This window comes from Cololabis saira, chromosome 23, assembly GCF_033807715.1.
Source record: "Cololabis saira isolate AMF1-May2022 chromosome 23, fColSai1.1, whole genome shotgun sequence".
NCBI lineage: Eukaryota > Metazoa > Chordata > Actinopteri > Beloniformes > Belonidae > Cololabis > Cololabis saira.
The window spans coordinates 17,273,651-17,292,567 of record NC_084609.1 but is presented as its reverse complement, the minus strand read 5'-3'; the positions used below and the strand labels follow the sequence as shown (position 1 = coordinate 17,292,567).

Sequence of the window (18,917 nt, the reverse complement as noted above, 5' to 3'; positions counted from 1 at the left end):
GAATTATGTAAATTCTGCAAGAAAATTTCCGAAAATTTGTCCAGAAGCTGACTTTTCACAGAAAGCGGGTTATGCATCAAGCAATATCCTTAACCACATTGCTGTATACAATAATAATTAAAGCTGAATAAGAGTCATATTTTAAGTCAAAGAAACAAAAGCAAGCAGGTCATATGACGATCTCACCAACATCTTGGGACCCCATGTCGAGGAATGGACTAAAGAAGTGTTACAATAACCAACTGTTCCTAGTGAAATTTTACTGCACACTCTCCCCTGAAAACAATGGTCAAAATATATTTAACATCCATTTATGCATCCTATTACGCTTTCATATGCATAATTTAGCACACAATAATTACAGGTTAGTTTCACAGTGCCAATGAATCAAATATGTTTTGTCTCTTCTGCTACAGATATAACAGTTGTTCAGTAATTACTGACAGTTCAAAAGTATTTTAAGTGGAGAACAGCTGGAAAAAAGAGAATAAGTACAATTATTTAGAGTATGATTGTTTAAAGGATGGAACTAAGGACTTATCAAACAGCAAATCAATACTGCCAATAACCATTGTAATAGGAGTGTTTGTCTTTTACGGGTGGAAAAAAGCCTCACAGGCTTAGGTGTAGCCAGTTGGTGGCGTGCAGAATTCAAGACGACGGCTGAAACTGTTTTTGCCAATAACATGCTTTGATTTCACTTTCCATACAAGAAAAACAGCCATATTTTCACATTGTTACAACAGATGTATTGTAACTAGATAAGTTATATCAGTTTAAATACAAATGATGATATATGATAGATGTTATTCTAAAGTTATCCTATGGCAAGTGATATTTTTTAAAAGAAAAGTAATGAAAATGCAATCAATGAATGAAATAATTAATTAATACATACTGTACATATGTGCATAGAATAAGGGTTTACAGAGTGTATTATATAAACAGCATTAAGCAGTAAGATGTGTAACTTAGACATAGAATACACACACAAACATGCATATTTTCAGCCATCTACACAGGAGTATTCATTAAGCTGGAAGGCAAAGAGCCACGGTAAATGAGTGATAGATGGCTGGCCCAAAGTTCTCCATCTGGGTGTACCACCAGGAAGAACTTGAGATAATGGAGACATTATAATCATTGTCTGAGTCCTCATATGATTTCACTTGTAGGAACTTGAGTTCATTATACAATAACTGGTAAGGGAAGAATTTAGTGCTGCTGGTAAAAATGCCAATGATGTAAAAATACCTCGGTGCGAGCACTGGAAAAGTCCAGCATGTACCCGTTTCAAAGTGAAGGAATGGCCGCACTGTTATTATTACGAAAGTTTCAGTATGTAAGCACCGTGTCACTGCTGTTTGTTTGAGATGAAGCTACTTTGAATTTAGATACAGGAAGGCCAGGGGCTGTGAATGGTTGTGAGATGATAAATGGGAGAGAACAGACTGATGAAAACAAAGTTCTGGTACACTAATCTGTTTTGAGTTTCATTCTTTAGCCCTATACTTTTCTATTTTTCGAAGATATTTCAGATATTTCATTCCATTATAACTGGCAAAAGTGTTTTAAACATGTGCTGCAGCTTTGTGTGTTGGTAGATGTTCAAAGCTTTTTTGCTTTAAAACTTTAACATACTATATTCTATTCAATCAAATGAGAACATTTCATAATAACATAAAAAGTAAAGCAAAATTAAAAAGATTTCAAATCTATTAGCTTTTCAAATGGGAGATAATGGGTGAATATGTAGAATCCAAAACTGTAGCTCTCCATGTCCATGAGGGAATTCCCCTTTTGACTGACCAGCAGGTTGTATATTTCCCACATAGGACACCAGTATTTGAATGTTTGTCTGAAATTCCCATAGACCAGATGGGCTTTCGAGTCATACATGCTCTCACACACAAAAGGGTCTAGAACTGCAAACACAGAAGAGTCATAAATAGAACTGAAACTCTATGTGCAGGCTGGATTACAGAGGACATTTTTGTATGTGTATCTGCGTGTTTGTGCGTCCCCTGGGCAGAAGTATCTGTTCCCACGACCTGCCCTCTATCCATTCTTCCTCTTCTCTGTCTTTCCTGTCCGTCTGTCTTCCCTTCACTGGGCAACGTAATCAAACAGAAGCTAATCTGTTGCATGACTATTTGATGACACAGTCATTTGTTGCAGCAGAAAGTAGTTGAGAAGTTAAGTACAGCTATGAGGTCTTCTATTTCAGTATATTTAGTCAAACACCATCTTTGTAGCATTTACCCTTCATCACATTTCTTCCATTCATGACTTGTTAAAACTCCCACAAAAGAATGATTTTTGCGGATGGTTCTGCTGGAGGCCCTAAGACTGTCAAATTAGTTAATGGGGATTATTATTATTAGAGTCATAGATTTATCTTGTGACTGTTTAGATAAGGTTTATCTTGTGACTCTGGCATGAACCCAACATCCAGGGCTGAGAACATTGGACAGTTTATAAAACAGCTGATTTTGACTCTACCTGGATCAGCTTTACTAAAACTTATATGCTTATGCAGCTGATGTTACATGTGTCACGAGTGATAAAAAAAATTGATATACAGTTGAAGAAGGTGTTTTTTTCTGTGTGGTGGTTCAAAAGTGACAAAAAAGAGAGACAGAAAATAGTATCAGACAAAAAAGAAAAAAAAAAACTTCACCAAAATAGAAAATTTAGGAAGATTCACCCAAAAACATCAACAACACAAAACAAAAAAATCACAATTATAAACATGATAGAAAACATAATACTCAAAATCTTGTTCAATAATTTTTCAGAAAATAATACAACCATGCCTTGAATGCCTTGAAAAAGGTCTATGACCGAAACGTTGGCCTAATAAACTAGCGTATGGTGAGAAGAAGGTGTGCGGGAGTTTTCTTTTTAAATTTGGCTGCAGCTTTCCTCCTCCGACGCACCTTTGTGCAAATCCGGTGTGCAAAAAGTTTCCACTTCAGAAAATAATACAACAAAATAGAAAAAACACAACTGGCAATCGGTTAAGCCTGAAATATACTTGCAGTTCAGGCCGCGTATGCGTACGCATCATGCCCGCCACGCGTATCCTGCGTTCATTTGACGCGTCGACGTGCACGTTCTACTGCTACTACTGCTACTACTACTTCTACTACTAAATATTTAATCACTTTTCCAACTGTTGCTCTGCTTACTGCCCCTATCGGTCACCGCCGGTACGACACGCTCTCATCGCGTACTACGCGAGCGACGTTGCTGTTGGTGATGCACGCGAACGGACGTGAACGGACGCGAACGCAAGCACCAACAGCAAGTATATCCCAGACTTTAGTCCCCCCCCATTAGTTACTGTTGTCAACTCTGACATTCTACCTCATTGTTTACAGTTTTACCACGGCGACTGCCTGTATAAAAACCTTGTCCTAAGGTTCTAGACCAATTTTGGACACAAAAAGACTACTTTTCCTCGAGGTGCATTCAAATGGGAATTAAATATGCCATGGAGGGATAGTAGAAAATCTTAAAATAGATACTGAGGGCAGCATTAGATGAACCCTAGGCAAATCGTTTCAAAGTTTTGTCTTGTTTTTCTATTTTTTTATTGGCATAAACTTCATAAAAAAAGATTAGATGAGAGTTCACGTGTCATGAGACTTCCAATGTTTTTTCTGAGATGAAAGCTACAGATGCCAAGCTTTGGTGCCTGGGCAGCTAATACTCAACAGCCATTGGCTCATCCGCATTTGAGAGGTGGGGCTTAACATGTGTGTGACTTTGCTGCACTTTAACATGATACTGCCTAAATGGGAAGATTCTGCAGATTACGCTTGAACATGGTTGCAGTGACACAATGAGCACGGGTTTGGAAGTGTTTACAGAACTGAAGTTTATTTCAGATTTAGCAGTGATTGCTTTTACATCTGCCAAATCAGAAATGAATCAAAATAATAACTTCAGTTTCCTTTTATATCTGTTTGTCGTGTGTTGGCACGTCTGTCCTTTTATTACAACACAATTCACACAATCATGTTCATACATTACAACAGATCACGGCACGCGAACACTACAGTTATCACCACACTACACACACTGAAACCATCACTGTCTTGTCTCTTTATCTGTCTTATCCTTTCATGTTTCATATTGGTGATCTTAAATCACTCTGACAGAATCAGGAATTCATCTGTTAATAAAATCTGTTAGATCAGACTGTCAAAGAGGGCTGGTGAAGGACACACTCATTCTCACTCACACCCATACCTTAAGAAAACTGTTGCAAGATCAAAATGCATATATATTTAACTGAAAACGGTTTGACTAAATCATGTTTAATTTTTTTAAATGTGCTTTGTGTGTGTGTTTCATAAATGATTCTGGGTGATCTGGTTGCTCTGTCGGCCAGTATGTGGCTGACATGACTGCTAGTTAACATGGTATTATCTAACAGGCAACATCTCAGTTAAACAGTGTCACTATAGATTCAGCTGAAGAGGAACTAAACTGTCTGTAAACCTGGAGATTCACTAATTTAAGTTTCCTTTACTTTCATATCTTCTGATTTTTCAGTATCTGTTTAGCTAACTGCATAACCAGAAGCTACAACTTGGAAACTAACTCCAGGGTTGTGAAGTACGCTATATCAAGATTTAGCCTTTCAGGCCACTCCACTTGACATGAAATTCATATATTTCAAAGATTTTCGAGCCTAAATGGTGGTACATACATGCTTACAAGATGATTGTGCAGGGTCATATACACATTGTATATTGTTAAGGAAGTTACTTGTGCTCTTGTTAAAACCATAGACTGTAAAAAACAATGAATGAAGTATTAAGTCACGTGGCCCATTGATTTCTGAATAGCCATATGTCAATCAAAGTTAACTTTGCTTCCAGCTCTTTTAGCCAAATCCCACTGAAATATATGAGGAGCTGCTGTCAGATATTTACAGTTGGAAATACCTTTTAATATTGAATTTAGCTGATGCTGGGTTTGTATAAATGGCTGATTGCCTCGGTAAGCATGGTATAATGATGATTACAGATGGGGAACTGATAGCTCCTAGCCATTAGCTTAGCCGACTGTCAATCAAGCATATTAAAAATACATTTAATACTTTATACAGTATATACTCTCCTGACGTGGTACAACAACATCAGAGTTGTCATAGGTGTGGAATCCAAAGATTGAGACCAAAAAGGTGTTTTGAACATGGCTGCAAATATGTTTATGTCTGTTCTAAAGTCCGTCATTTTAACATGGAAATCATTGGAGACTGACTTGCCTCTAGTAGCCACATGATCCTCAATCAGGAAGTTAGATGGTTGGCGATTTGTTAAAACTTACATGCACACATTCAATCAAAGACAAAGGAAATGAGACATCGAGTGGTTGATGGGATTATTTCTTTTGGCAGCAACTTAGATAAAGCTTACTTTCAGCCGCAGGTTGAACAGACATGAAAGGCAATGCAATGGTTTTCAAGTAGTCGTATGAATTTTATATATGTGTGAGTAGTATTTAGCTTGTAGTTTGTTTTTAGCTCAAAGGCGCTTTATATATTCCACAAAGAGAAGAAAAGAAGACAACCTCAACAGCATATAAATTGCTCTGAAAAAACAATGGTTCCTTTGCTATATTACCTCAATTTTGATGTATCATTGCATGAGACTTTTAATATTAGTGCTGGTCACAGTGGAAACAGTTTTATCTATTTCATAAACTGTCTAATTTTCCCAATCTAGAGATGTTGCAGCTAGCAACATAACGATAGGAGATCCCTTCATATATCACTGACAGTAAAACTACTTTCCCTTCTAAATACCTTATATTAAAATGACATCTGGTTCACCAAACACTATATAATGTTCAGAAAAATCACAATTCAGTTGCCAAATTCCATCAATAGAATAATTTTTGAGTTTTCTTCCCGTCGTTAGTATGTGTGACACAATTACACAAAAGTCTATTTTCTAGTGCAGAGCGGTGGGTGGTGATTTTGCACATAAAGCACTGAACAAATGAATACAGGCATAGTTGACTCATCCGATTCACCTCCTGATTACAGCCTGCATAGAGACTGACATGAGGTCTTCATATTGTGTACTTAGTATCTATTGTCAAGGACAATTATATGGGAAGGCCAGAGCCAAGATTAGAATCTTGAAAAGCTGCTCAGTGTCCTAAATACATCCTGATGCATTATTGATCCCAGTAACAGTCTTTTACGAAGCGTTCCAACTAAAATTAATCCCTTAATATGAAATATTAAAATGTAAATTGTGTTTCGTCAGTATGTACAACAAAAGACAGGACTTTTCGAAACAGAAAAAAAATGCCTTAAAGGAAAGTTTTTAATCTTTAATATCAGGCTGCATGCAGAAAGCCTTTTAGAAAAAAAGCTCAGAGAACTGAAATGCTATTTGTGCAAGCAGCTCCATCCAAAAGCCTCTTTGAGCAATAGAGCCAAGCTGACGCAATGCCATCAAAGCCTGGTTGAGAGTTATTTAGTTAAGAGCCAATGCTGTTGAGTTTGTTTGACATTTTACTCCCAAATTGGCTTCATTTCATTGTCAGATTACCAAAGGAAAGGGGCCCCTGTCCCCAGAAAATGGCTTAGCATGCCTACAGGGCCAGGGTAAATTTGTTTCTGAGACCAATGTCAAACTTCACTGTACTGAGGGGCAAAAAGAAAAAACTATAAAGAAATTCCATTGCTTTTCTTTCCTTCTTTTTGTCCTTTAAATTAAGGTGTTCACACAGTCGTTGACCTTCTTGGACCAGTTTGGCTCTGAGTCCTGCTTTACACAACTTTCAAGGATGTTGGAGAAAAAAAAAACATCCTTGCGGTTTTTTTTTCCCCCTGTTGGAGGGAGCCGTGAAAAGATCAGAGCTTGAGTCATAAAATAGTTGAAAAACTAGATATTTAGTGGGCATGTAAACACAGCCTTGGTCAAAGAAAAGAATGGGCTTGAAAGAGTCCAGATGTGAAGGGACCCTGGACCAATGAGGTGTGCAGGTCTCCGGTCTGTTTGTTCTTGCACGAATTAGAGCCTTTGTTTTGAGACCGCCATGAATCATTATCCCACTTCATTTCCCCACAAACACACACATGCAGGCGTACTTTATCCTTCTTTCTCTTCTTCCTCGTGCTCCATGTCTTGTCTATGGGGCGCACACACTCGCAGACTTCAGCACCTCACTGAAAAAAATAAATCAAAGCGCATATAACATATTTAAATCTGTGATATTAACAATTAAAAATGAAGTTTGCTTTACACGAATACATCTAGTTTTAATCTACATTTGTTCAAAAAACAAGACATTGTGCATTTTTTCCTTAACAAGCAGTATTTCTGTAATCCCAGGCAATCTTTTCATTTACACACAAACAACAAGCAATGATCTTGTTGTATTTACTTTTCCTTTAACAATTTTAAACTATTGGGCAGATTGACCAACGTTTAGATGAAACATGCTTTATTTGTTTTATGTAGAACACAACAGTAAAAAATATTTTGCTTGATCTACTTTAAAAAAATGAAGGCAACTTTTTCGCATGAGATTTTTATGTAGATTTATGTATATGTAGTCTTTGTATAAACTACTTAATTTTCAGTATGTACAAAATTCATTTGCAAGTAAAGTCAACTTAATTTTTTATTTTTTATTTTTTTTCTCTTTTTTTCCTTTTTTTATTTCTTTCCTTTTTTCTCTTTGTTTTTATTTTTTCTCTTTTTTTATTTTTTGCTCCTTTTTCATTTTTTTCTTTTTAAAGTAAACCTAATTTTAATAAATAAAGTAAACTTAACACAATATTTTTTTCACATTATTAAGTTGACTGTACTTGCAAAATGTATTATTTACATACAAAAAATTAAGTAGTTTATACAAAGACTAGTCTTCTTGATCTACTGTACATAATAATCTCATGCAAAAAGTTGACTTATTTTTTTTAAGTAGATCAAGCAAAATATTTGTATCAGTGTATAACTTTGATTTTGTGGGCCCTCCTCTCCTCTCACCACACGACTCTCGTAACATCCTCATCTTCGTCATCACCCTCATCATCCTCATCTGGATACCAGCCGCCGGTCCCCCCTCCTCTCCTCCTCCTCTCCTCCTCCTCCTGCCTTCCCCTCTTGCAAACTCACACAGGCGCGCGTGCACCCACATCTGGAAACAGTCACAGCGTCTACATGTACTGGGGAGGGGGGCCACCTCTCCCTCTCTCCCTCTCTCCCTCTCTCTTTCCCGCTATCACTGCAGAGCTGAGCTGCAGGGGCAGCACAGGCAGAGAGAAGAGAGAGCTCCAACTCCCGATCAGTGAGGCAGACCGACAGACAGGCAGACAGACACACAGACACACAGCACCGGACCGTCATGGACTGGATCAGGGCACTGAAACCAATCCCCGGATGAGACAGGACGGCCTGGCATCTGGTATATGGGGGGGTCTCTGATATAGATACGTGGAATAACCGACAGCCCTTTGGGAGATTTTAACCCCGTGCTACCCGTGATGGAATATTTATCTTCCTCTCATTTCCCAAATTTCCTCCTCTTCTCTTTCACCTTCTTTTCCTCCTCCATCACCTCCACCTCCTCTTCTTCATCCTCTCACATTCTGACACGCTGCTGCTGAAAGATGCGCACGAATGCGTCTTTTGCGCACTTCCATCGAGACCACCGCCACTGACAGACAGCGCCCGTTGCTTTGTGACATTTTCAAATCTTATTCTTTTTTTTTTCTTTTACAACGAGGAGAGGGGAGGAAGAAAGAGAAAAGAGCCCCAAAGTGTGAATTGAATTGAACGCAGTGCTGGTTTCATGTTTCTCGCATAGGGCCCGGATGTACCGAGGGATGCACCGGTGCGTTTTCCCAACCGGTTCCGCCGAAAGCTCCCTCTTTTTTCTCGCCTTCACCTCCATCATGGGGATTAGGTAATATTCACTCCATCCGAAGAGACCCTCCCCACAAACAAACAAATAACGGAATACCCCAAAACTGTCCGTGTCAGACAGTTATCCCTTCTTTCCCCTTCTCTTTGATTTCTTTATTTTTGGGGGTCTTTTTTTTTTCCTCTTGTTATTTTTCCCTCTTCCTCTCCAGCTTTTCCCTCTCTTTCCATTCACCTCTAGGGATAACACAGGACTACATTTATGGTAAATGAAAGCAAAAACATGTACATCCCGGAGGACACCCTTGAGAACCATCAAGGTACGTTGTATCTTTTTTTTCTTTCCTTTTTTTTTAAATTTATAACATCTGAGTGTGAATGAGAAAAGACGCGGGGGAAGACGAGGGGTATGATGGTCTTGAAATAGGAATGGGATGGGAAAAGGGGGAGGAGGGAGGTCGGGGGGAAAGGGAAGGGGTGTTAGCTCTGTCCTCGTTTCAACAGATGGATAGATGCAGTTCTCACTTCCCCTCTGTGTACAGTTTGTTTATTCAACCCCCTCCCCTTCGCAGCAGTTTGTGCAGCAAGTGAAGTTGTGCAGCAATCGCGCACCGAGATGGCAGGTATAGCCGCCACCAGACACCGATGAGGCCTTTTTATTGCTTGGTTTTAGTCCACACTTGTGGCTTTGACAGGCCTGTGCACCGAAGAACTGTGGCAAACAGGGTGGGCAGTGGTCGTATTTAGCCAACAGGCAGTTGTAGGCGGGAACATTATTGTTTGAGACAGATTTCCAGTAGGGAATAGTGGCAAAAGCGTGTGTTTTATTATTGAGGAGACTCTTTCAGATTTGCGAACAAAACAGAAAACACACACACATACACACACACAAAAACAAACACAAAAACTGGTATGATTATATTTGTATTTGACGACTGACACACAACTGATGAGGATTATTTTTAAATATCCTCAAGGCTCCTTGGGCTCTGGAGAAACTGCATAGATGACAGGTGGTAGTCGGGGGGCTGCAGGACTTTATTTCTCTGCTGAGAATTAGGTTGATGAGCTATTTTTGAGATGGCAGCTGGGACTTTTTTTTTTTTTTTTCCACACAAGGCATAAGTTTAGCATCACGACTATTAAAGTACCTTTAAAGCTACGCCGAAAAAGTGGGAATCCAAATCCAGTGCAGTGATTTGCTTTAAGCTGTTTGCATTGCGCAGTATTACGCGTCGCTCTTTCCACCCACATTGCAGAGAGCAAAGCCAAGCAATGCATTCGTTGAAAGCCAAGCCAACCGTGCAGCTTGACAAGCGGTTATTTACCCAATCACTATAATCTTCCTCATAACCATCATCGCCATCGTCGTTGTCGTCCTTGTCAAGCAGCTCCATCACTACCACATACCTCTGCCTTGGCGACAGGTTCCATAGCAACAGGGGATGAGGAGAGGCTGCCAGTGTATGCGTGTGCACGTATGTGGGTGTGCGAACGTGCATCTGCGCCGTGGAGCAACTCCTCACAGGCTGGTGGATGTAATGTACCCAGCTATATAGATTACTTTAATGCCAGGAAGCTTAAAGAAAGTTATATGTTTCAGTGGGAGCGGACAGGATTAAACTGTATTGAATACCACGATGTCATGTTAATCTATTATCATCAATAGAGAATACCCCCACTCCCCCTGCCCCATTTAAGTAATGGCTGGCACCATGGATAGATTGTGAGAAAACAGGCCCACAGGCATAAACATTTACCAGGCCCAACTCTCCAACCAAGAACCCAGACTCTTTCTTTGTAGTCCTTTTAGCTATTTTTGTAGCAGCTTTGCAACTCTCAGGTGTGTGTCACCTTTTTTCTTTGCCCCCCCTTTTTTCTTTGTTTTTCCATCTATTTAAAGTCAGCTCATATCTTCCTAGAGTTATTTTATGTACCTGTTGTTGCAGTTTCATACACTTGTGGTTATTGTACTGTTTCAATTGTGGTTTTGTGCCTCAGTGGGTGTATTATTCAGTGGCAATTCACATGAAAATCTCAGGTAGCCCCTGACTCTTAAGGTCACGGGCCACCTAAGATAAGACTTTTTGTTTGAGCCTAGTCTATCCTCATTCAGAAATCCATGGCAGATGTCATTGTTATTGTATTAACTAGCATCATTACCAATTCCACATAACTTGTAAATGACTCTTAACCTGATCAGATCCAAACTAGTAAGTGATTCTTAATCAGCTCAGAGAAGCTGCCTAATAGCATTGGAATATGCTTTTAGGCGTTGATGGTTGATTTGGACAGTCACCTGATAAAAAAACTTTCTTTTCATGATAAGATAATTCTAGAACTCAGCATGAGATGATAAACTTCACTCTGACTTTTGTGTCACTGTGCTTCATGCCTTCAGCACACCAAAAAAGCACATCAAATTAATTTAAACATCACAGAAGAAAGTAGGCTACAAGATAAGTTTGCACTGGCTGGGATTGACTAATGACTTTGTAAAATCAAAGTGAAATCTGGCACCAGCATTTTCCAGATATTAATTTTCCAACAGATAGAAATCAAATTTTAATAAGGCCTTCCACCTTGTACTTTTATTCTCACCATTTAGGCCAATTTGCTCTGGGTCTATTCGAAAAATGCATGTGAAGCTGTATGCTTGGGGGGTGGTTTCAGCACCATGGACAGTTCAGTGTTTAATGTGTATTGACAGCTTCATGACAGCTGCTGATGTTACTGAAGGCAAACACTTGCTTTGAAAAATAGCATGAACCCTGCTTTTCCTAAGTAATAAATGTATGTTTAATTTTGTTTAGTTATATGGGGCATAGGAAAAGTGTTCACAGAATATGTATCATAGTCTTAACATTGTCATTCACTTATATTTAATTTATTGGCCTTATTTGTTTTTGTTTATATCCTAAATTACATTTTTAATTGGATGCCAGTGAGATGGTTATGTAGATGGAAGTGATTGAAAGTACCAAAGCTTGGGAAATTGGAAGTACCATAGCGAATGCCGAGACAATGAGACCCTGCATCCCCAAAGATTCTGCTCTGTATTTGACCCTGACCCCTTTTCTCTCTATCGATTGAGCTAAAAGAATAAACAAATTCCTCCCTCTGGGATCCAGGGACACAAAAACTCTCTTAAACAGCAACCAGAAGATATCTTATATCCTAAAGCTTTATGTTACACTTTCGGATACTTAAGCTTTTCTACTGGCGCCAGACTTTATGTCCTTCATCAATTAAGTCTCATCTTTACATCTGCTCTGTAATTCAAACAGTTTATGATGCACACTGTTGGACTGAATGCTCATATTCTCTGAATATACCAGCTGTGCTACATCTGCACAATCTTATTTTTAAGACTCTTATGAGCTGAGAGTTTGTCAAGCATGAACACACGCAGATGTATGCAGAAGGGCTATCGCTTGCTGTACATGCTGACGCACACTTACCTGTGGAATAATGTTATTGTAAGTGGGGCAGGAAAAAATCACACATGTGCACACACTCACTTATTCTAGCAGCAGTGTAATCAGTGAGTAATTTTCCCAGTGGGCACTGTGCCACAGGCATGATGATACCTCTGTTAGGGATGGTAATTGATTTCCGATGGTCACCCGGGGTGCTGGACACCTGCCAGTTCACCTCGATCAAATGACTTAACTTCATATGCTCAATGACTCTATTGAAGACAACTCATAAGACATGCTGCAACAACTGCTTATCTGTTGTTTTTCCCCAAGAAGATTTCCAACTAATGTAGAAGTTTTTCATCACAATAAAATAATCAACTGTAAGTAGTAATTAAGTTGCCAATAAAGACAGCAACAGATTTAAGCAGCTCTTTCAGATGTGTTTAATTAGAATCCACATGGGCATGGAAACAGTCAAGCAAACTAAGACATCCATCAGTGTGTTTGATGTGGGAGGGTATCTGAGTGATTAAGCACCAATGTAGTGTTAATCAATCCAATTGTTGCACAACATCAGGTTGAATTTAGGTCGTGGCTAGGTCAAAAGAGCAGAAACCGCCAACTTCTGCTTGATTGTGTCTAAATATATCCACACCATAAATAGCTCTTTTTTTTGGGAGGTAAAATTGATTAAGGTACAAAAGAGCACAATAAAGTTTAGTTTCATGTGTTTTTATTTTTAGTGGCTGTTATTTGTAGTTATAATCCCAAGAACATTTGCTAAATTCATTAACCTGTTAGAGACATATGCTGAGAGTGAAAAATAACACCACCGTACTTTTAAAATTCCCTAGGAAGGCACCTCCATCTTCCGCAAAATTAAAACAATTTACTGCATTTTTCTTGTGAGAATTAGGGGTGTGTCTGTTTTTATATCCATTGTTGTTTGGGTGTTCCTGTCCATACTGGAGTATCAGACAGACCCAGAGACAGGTGACATATTTCCAGTGACATTTTACAGAGGATGTTCTCATCTCTGATAATTCAGCAACACATTTTGAGAAAGATAAAAACAAAAACCAACCTTTACATTCCCACCAAGACTTCAAACTCAGCCACAGACTTTGCCACTCTGCTGTCCTGCTTGTGAAGTTTGGTCTTAGGAAATGTTCGTTTAATAGGTGTTTTAAATGGAACAGTGCAACATGGTTTCCTGCTATTACGTAAACTGCAAAAACAGGCCCGGGGCAAGAAAAACTTTCTCTGCTTTACTGGGAAACCTTTGCCCTTGAATTATTATGTTAGCTTTAAGTCACATATTTGTTGTATCCAATTGAAAGACAACATCAGATAACTGTAACGTCATTATGTTTTTTCTAGTCTTTTCAGAAACCTCCTTTTAAAGCCAAATATGATATTATCAAACTATTTTTACACACTGAACTTGATCTTCAGAACACTTATTCTGAAGATGGAGAATTTGAGCTTCATGTAATGAATCAGCAGTGCTGGGCCCCTTTATAATGTTGTTCTGCACCTGTGGAACCCCTACACCTAGTCATTGAGACTTTAGGATCAGAGATAAAAGCATGATTATCTGATAAAAGATTATTATCTGTTGCAATTTTTCAGCAAAATTCAACATATTTCTCCAATATTTACTTTATTTATAGAAATATTCTTTAGATGTAACTTTTCAGGCTTATAAAATGACTTTAAAAAGCAATCTATGTAAAAAAAAAAACAACCCCCCACCCGAAAATTTAAATTAGTGCAATGCGTACTCCTGAAATGAGTAGTTACAAACACACATTGCTTTCTAATAGAAGTGTAGCAAGCAAAAACAGCCAGAAATATCAACCGTAAAGTCTTATAGTTCCTAAAGTATGTGTCTTTAAGGATGTGTGAGTCAAAGCAAGGTTATAGCTGCAGTAGCAGAGGATGTACGGTAATTAGCGATTAAAGGCCAATCAGCATCAAAGAAGTTTATATCAGCGCCTCATTGCATGTCGAGGCGTTAACTTGAAGATGTGACTCAACAACAGCTGCTCATAACCTAAAACACCATCTGAGAGCCAAAGAGCCCATGGATGGAGGGAAAGGGGAGAAGCAGCTTGGAGGAGAAATAAGAGAACAGACAGATTGCCTTCAAGAAAGAAAGGATGGAGTGAAAGTGGCTGTGAAACAGGGTGGGAAGGCAGGAAATGAAGGCAGCAAACTGAAAGAAAAGAGGAACTTTGGGGGTGGGAGAAGATAAGGGAATGAGTGACAGAGGTGAGGGCATGGGGAGAAAGAGGGAGGTGATGGAGCACAGGAGGAGGAGGAGAAAGAGGGAGGATTATCCATGACTCTGCCTTGCTTAAGCCTCTGGCTGGGTATTGGAAATCTATCCAGAGGCTGTCCTCTGTTGTTAGTGCTATCAGGCCTCAGTCTTCATTTCTGGTGTGACAGCAAGTGTTTGTTGAATTTAGTGTAAAACAGAGAGAACTGCAGGAGTTAGCTCATGAATTGTTTCTGCCTGGCTGCCTTTGTCTGTACACGCACACACACGCACACACACACACACGCACGCACGCACGCGCACGCACACGCACGCACGCACGCACACACACACACACACACACACACACTCAGTTTATATTGATTTGGATGAAGCCACAATTAATGACTGTAGACCTGTAGCATCTTGCACTTTCCTCTCCTCCCTCCCTCTCCTGCTCTCAGTCAATCTTTCTGATTTCATATTCTACATGTCTGATTGTGCTCTTTATATAAATCTCAAATTATATGTTGGTGTCTGACTATCAAACTAATATTTCAGTGCAAAAGGGACCTGAAGCTCCTTTTAATATTTTGCGGAAAAATCAGACTGAAGTTAGATTATTTCGCACGGTTATTTGGTGTAAACATGAAGGCCTAACTTCCAGTCCCATTCCAAGCTTGTGAAGCTTTTTTTTGTGGTTGTCCTCGCCTCGGTAAGTATCATTACTTTACAGTTCAGAAAATAAACAGACTTCTCTAAAAGTATGTGTTTACTGCATATCCACCATAGAGCTTCATATATAGCCCGTGTATCTGTTTTTGTGTCTTTTTGGCTGGTTGTGCAACTCATCTTTTTTGTGTGTGAAACATTTGCAGAACAGGCTATGTGGACTGAAACAAGACAGGACACTCAAGGGTCATTTCATGTGTCTGTGTCACATGGATATTGTGACCTTTGGTTGATGTTTTCCCACACTTTAAGAGACTGGCAGGTTCTGAATCATTCATTCCACCTTTTTTAATGAAATCACACATTGTCAAGAGGATTTTCACTCGAAAGAAAATCAATTAGTAGAAAAAAAAACTTTGCTCATGTTCTAACGTGCAAATATCAGGATTTTGCGATGAGGAAAAAATGCACACTATTGCTAATTTAACATGCATTCTATATATACATGTCAAATTGATGAGTGCTTTGGGGTTTGTTCTGGGTTTAAACCTCCACTCCTTCTTCCAAACAATGCTACTGCTCCCATGTACAGCAGAAACAGCTCAACCGCTGTATGCAAGTGTGTTTAAGCAAATATGTGCTTCTCTTAAGGGATGAGGCGAGACAAGAGTAGAAATGAGTTGTATTATTTATACCCACCTTGAATTTCCCCATTTTCTCCATCTTGCCTGCCTGGCCTCTTTTCTATCAGTCTTTTCCTGTGTGTAATTTGCTTTGTCCACCTCCTCCCCACCCCCCCACTACTCTCATCTTTCACTCAGCTCATCATTCAGTGTTAGTTCATACATTTCCTTTCCTCCATGAATTCATCAGCCCATTTGCCTGGTTTTACTGTAATAGTCTTTAGCATTTGCTGTAGCTCTAACCACAGAAAACCCCGATTGCAAAACATCATTTATTGCCCCAGTGGGGAATTCAGAGTGGAAGCTGAACACAAAAAACACTGCACAACACAAAGTGGAAAAACCACAAATCTATACACTTGCATGTACAAATTATTTGTTGTTTTGTTGTCGTCGGTCAAAGCTGGAAGTTAATGTGCCCTAAAGTTTTTAAGTAATGCAATAACAAACTGCTCAAATGTTCTTTACTGTAAAACAGAGATACCATTTCTTCTCAGTAAGAGTAAGGCAACAGATCGCCGGCAGATTTTGCTGAAAGTAGATGACTACGAACAAATTAACCTTAGGAACACAAAAATATGTCCAATTTCACCATAGCACCATTATGAGGATTTAGTCTTCCAAGTCAATCCTGCCCAGCCTGAATATGAACAAAGGCTTCAGATCTTGTCTCAGTTTGTTCTGTACAGTAACTGTGGTGTTGGGTCTGCTTCAGTGGAAGTAAGTGGAGAATGGGTGGGTTTGTTTTCGGTTGCACATACAGTGTACCACTTTGACATCATTTAAGCATCAATAAATCTCAGATAGCAGCTTCTTCATAATTGTGGTGACAGGACCAGACAGGATAATGTTCAGCATAAATGATAGAGATGTTACAAACCTGCAGCACCATAAACTTTCACCTTCTGTCAGAGGCTCATTTGTTTTGAACTGATGGCAGTGAACTGCCATGACGTGTGTCGATTTTTCAAAAGGTGCCCTCCATTCATCACACACAAGTACTCTGTCCAAAGAAGCACTCTAACCTTTATGGGTGTCGTATACTTGGAAATAACAATGTTTCTAAATTAAGATGATCTTTTTGTAGTTTTTCAGCTAAGGGCCGGATACAATTATTTTTTTTTTGTTTGCTGATTGTAAATAATACTCACTTGTGTAGCGCCTTTTCAACCTCACTTAAATACTATTTAGGTAAGGTTGTAAAGCTGAAAATCTGTACAATGACTACTTTTTCCTCATTTAGTTTCTTACAAATATGCAATATCGACTTATAAAGTCTTGAAAAGCTTTGATGCGTTAGATCTCGTTGTCCTTATGGGTCTGATGGCGCAAAGTAAGGGACAGCTAGAAGCAAGGGGAGGGAGGAGAAATTGAGAACTTATAATAAAAGGAAAATAAGAAAATGTGAAAAATATGAAACATACCAAATTAAAAGCAAATAAAAGGGAAAAAGGAAACACACACACAAAAAAAAAACTGGCTCTGCTGTCCAGACCGGTCCCACCCTGGCGCACCCCCCCCCCATCCCTTTCACTCTCATTCCTGCATTAATGACTCCCCCTTGTAAACCCTATTTATTTATTTAGCTTTATTTACTTATTTATTTATTTTGGCTGCATTCCTCTCCTTAAAAAAAAATTGTTGACCATCATACCATCATACCCCTACACACCACGCACGTGCATACATACATAAGCGCACTCATACACGCACACACCTGATCAAAATCTGTGCAAAAACATTGACTTTGTCGTTTTGTACTGTTTCGTTTGACTGTTTGTCTTGTTTGTTTTCTAGTGTAAATAAAGTAAAAAAAAAAAAAAAACGATCTCGTTGTCCTATCAACAGGTCCACATTCAGCAGCTTGAGCTGCCATGCTTTATTCTTGATAATGAGGATAAAGGAGTGAGTGGTTGGAGCAATGATCTGTAGACTTCTATGCAATTCATCAGGAGTCCACAACCCTATTAGTTTTTAATTTCCTTTGTTATAAATGGCCTGCAGAGTTATGATGAGATTCAGAAGTGAACAATCAAGACAAGGGAGCTCAAAGGAAGTCAAATTAAAATACACACAAAATGAAAACGAGGAATGAGGCAAGGACTAAGTTCAAGAAAGAGCAAATGCGTCACCACAAACATGAAGACTTTACTCGAAAAGCGGCTGAACAAAAGATGTTTTAGGAAGCTTGGGAACACTCCAATCTCCTTAAAAGTGATCTGTTGCATATCTGTCAAAATCATTTTGGAGCACAGGAGGAATGACATCATTTGGACGAGTGGAGGGTTTCATTTAATCAAGCAGAGTTGAGATATCATGTAATGTTACAAATGATGAGTTGGTGCACCACAAGAAAAATGATAAGATGGCGATGGACAAATGTTTGCTCTGACATTCTTGACGTTGGACACAAAGAACTAAAGGAAATCATTCCAGTCACGTTAGGTGTTAGACATTTTCATAGTCATGGAAAGGGGCTCATAAACATGTCATGGTGCTCTTGAGAAAATGAGAAAAAAAAACAAGAAAACACAGTAGAGGCATTTTGGGGATGTGGACAAATTACTTGTTGGTGGCTTCACATTTAAAGACCAGTAGCTACAGTTGCTTGTTTTAAGACATCCATAAGTATAATGAGAAACTGCAACAACAAACATTCACTGATTGTGATTTTTTTAATGTTGGGAAGAAACAGAAGAAAATTGCTCTGCAGTTGATGGAGGATTTCAGCACCGAACATGACACTAAGGTGCCATCTCCTTATGGTGGCCCGTCCTCTTCTTGTTATTCATCACCTGTCTGTGCATTAGCCTTGGATGAGCAGACACATCAATGATTTACAAACAGCAACAGTAACCCAGAGGAAACCTACAGTATGATAGTAGCTTTCCTTTTTGTTCCATTTGCATGTTCAGAGTTTTTGAGGCTGAAAATCTTCTGGGACAATAAAAAACTGGCCTCGTTAATGTTTCTAATTCCTCAA

General features: G+C 39.0%; 1 protein-coding gene across 1 annotated transcript in view; it reads left to right on the top strand.

Annotated features, from left to right (window-relative positions):
* The window catches only part of cacna1c (calcium channel, voltage-dependent, L type, alpha 1C subunit), a 205,581-nt gene that overhangs the window by 7,082 nt on the left and 179,582 nt on the right, over positions 1-18,917 (top strand). The window lies entirely within an intron of this gene.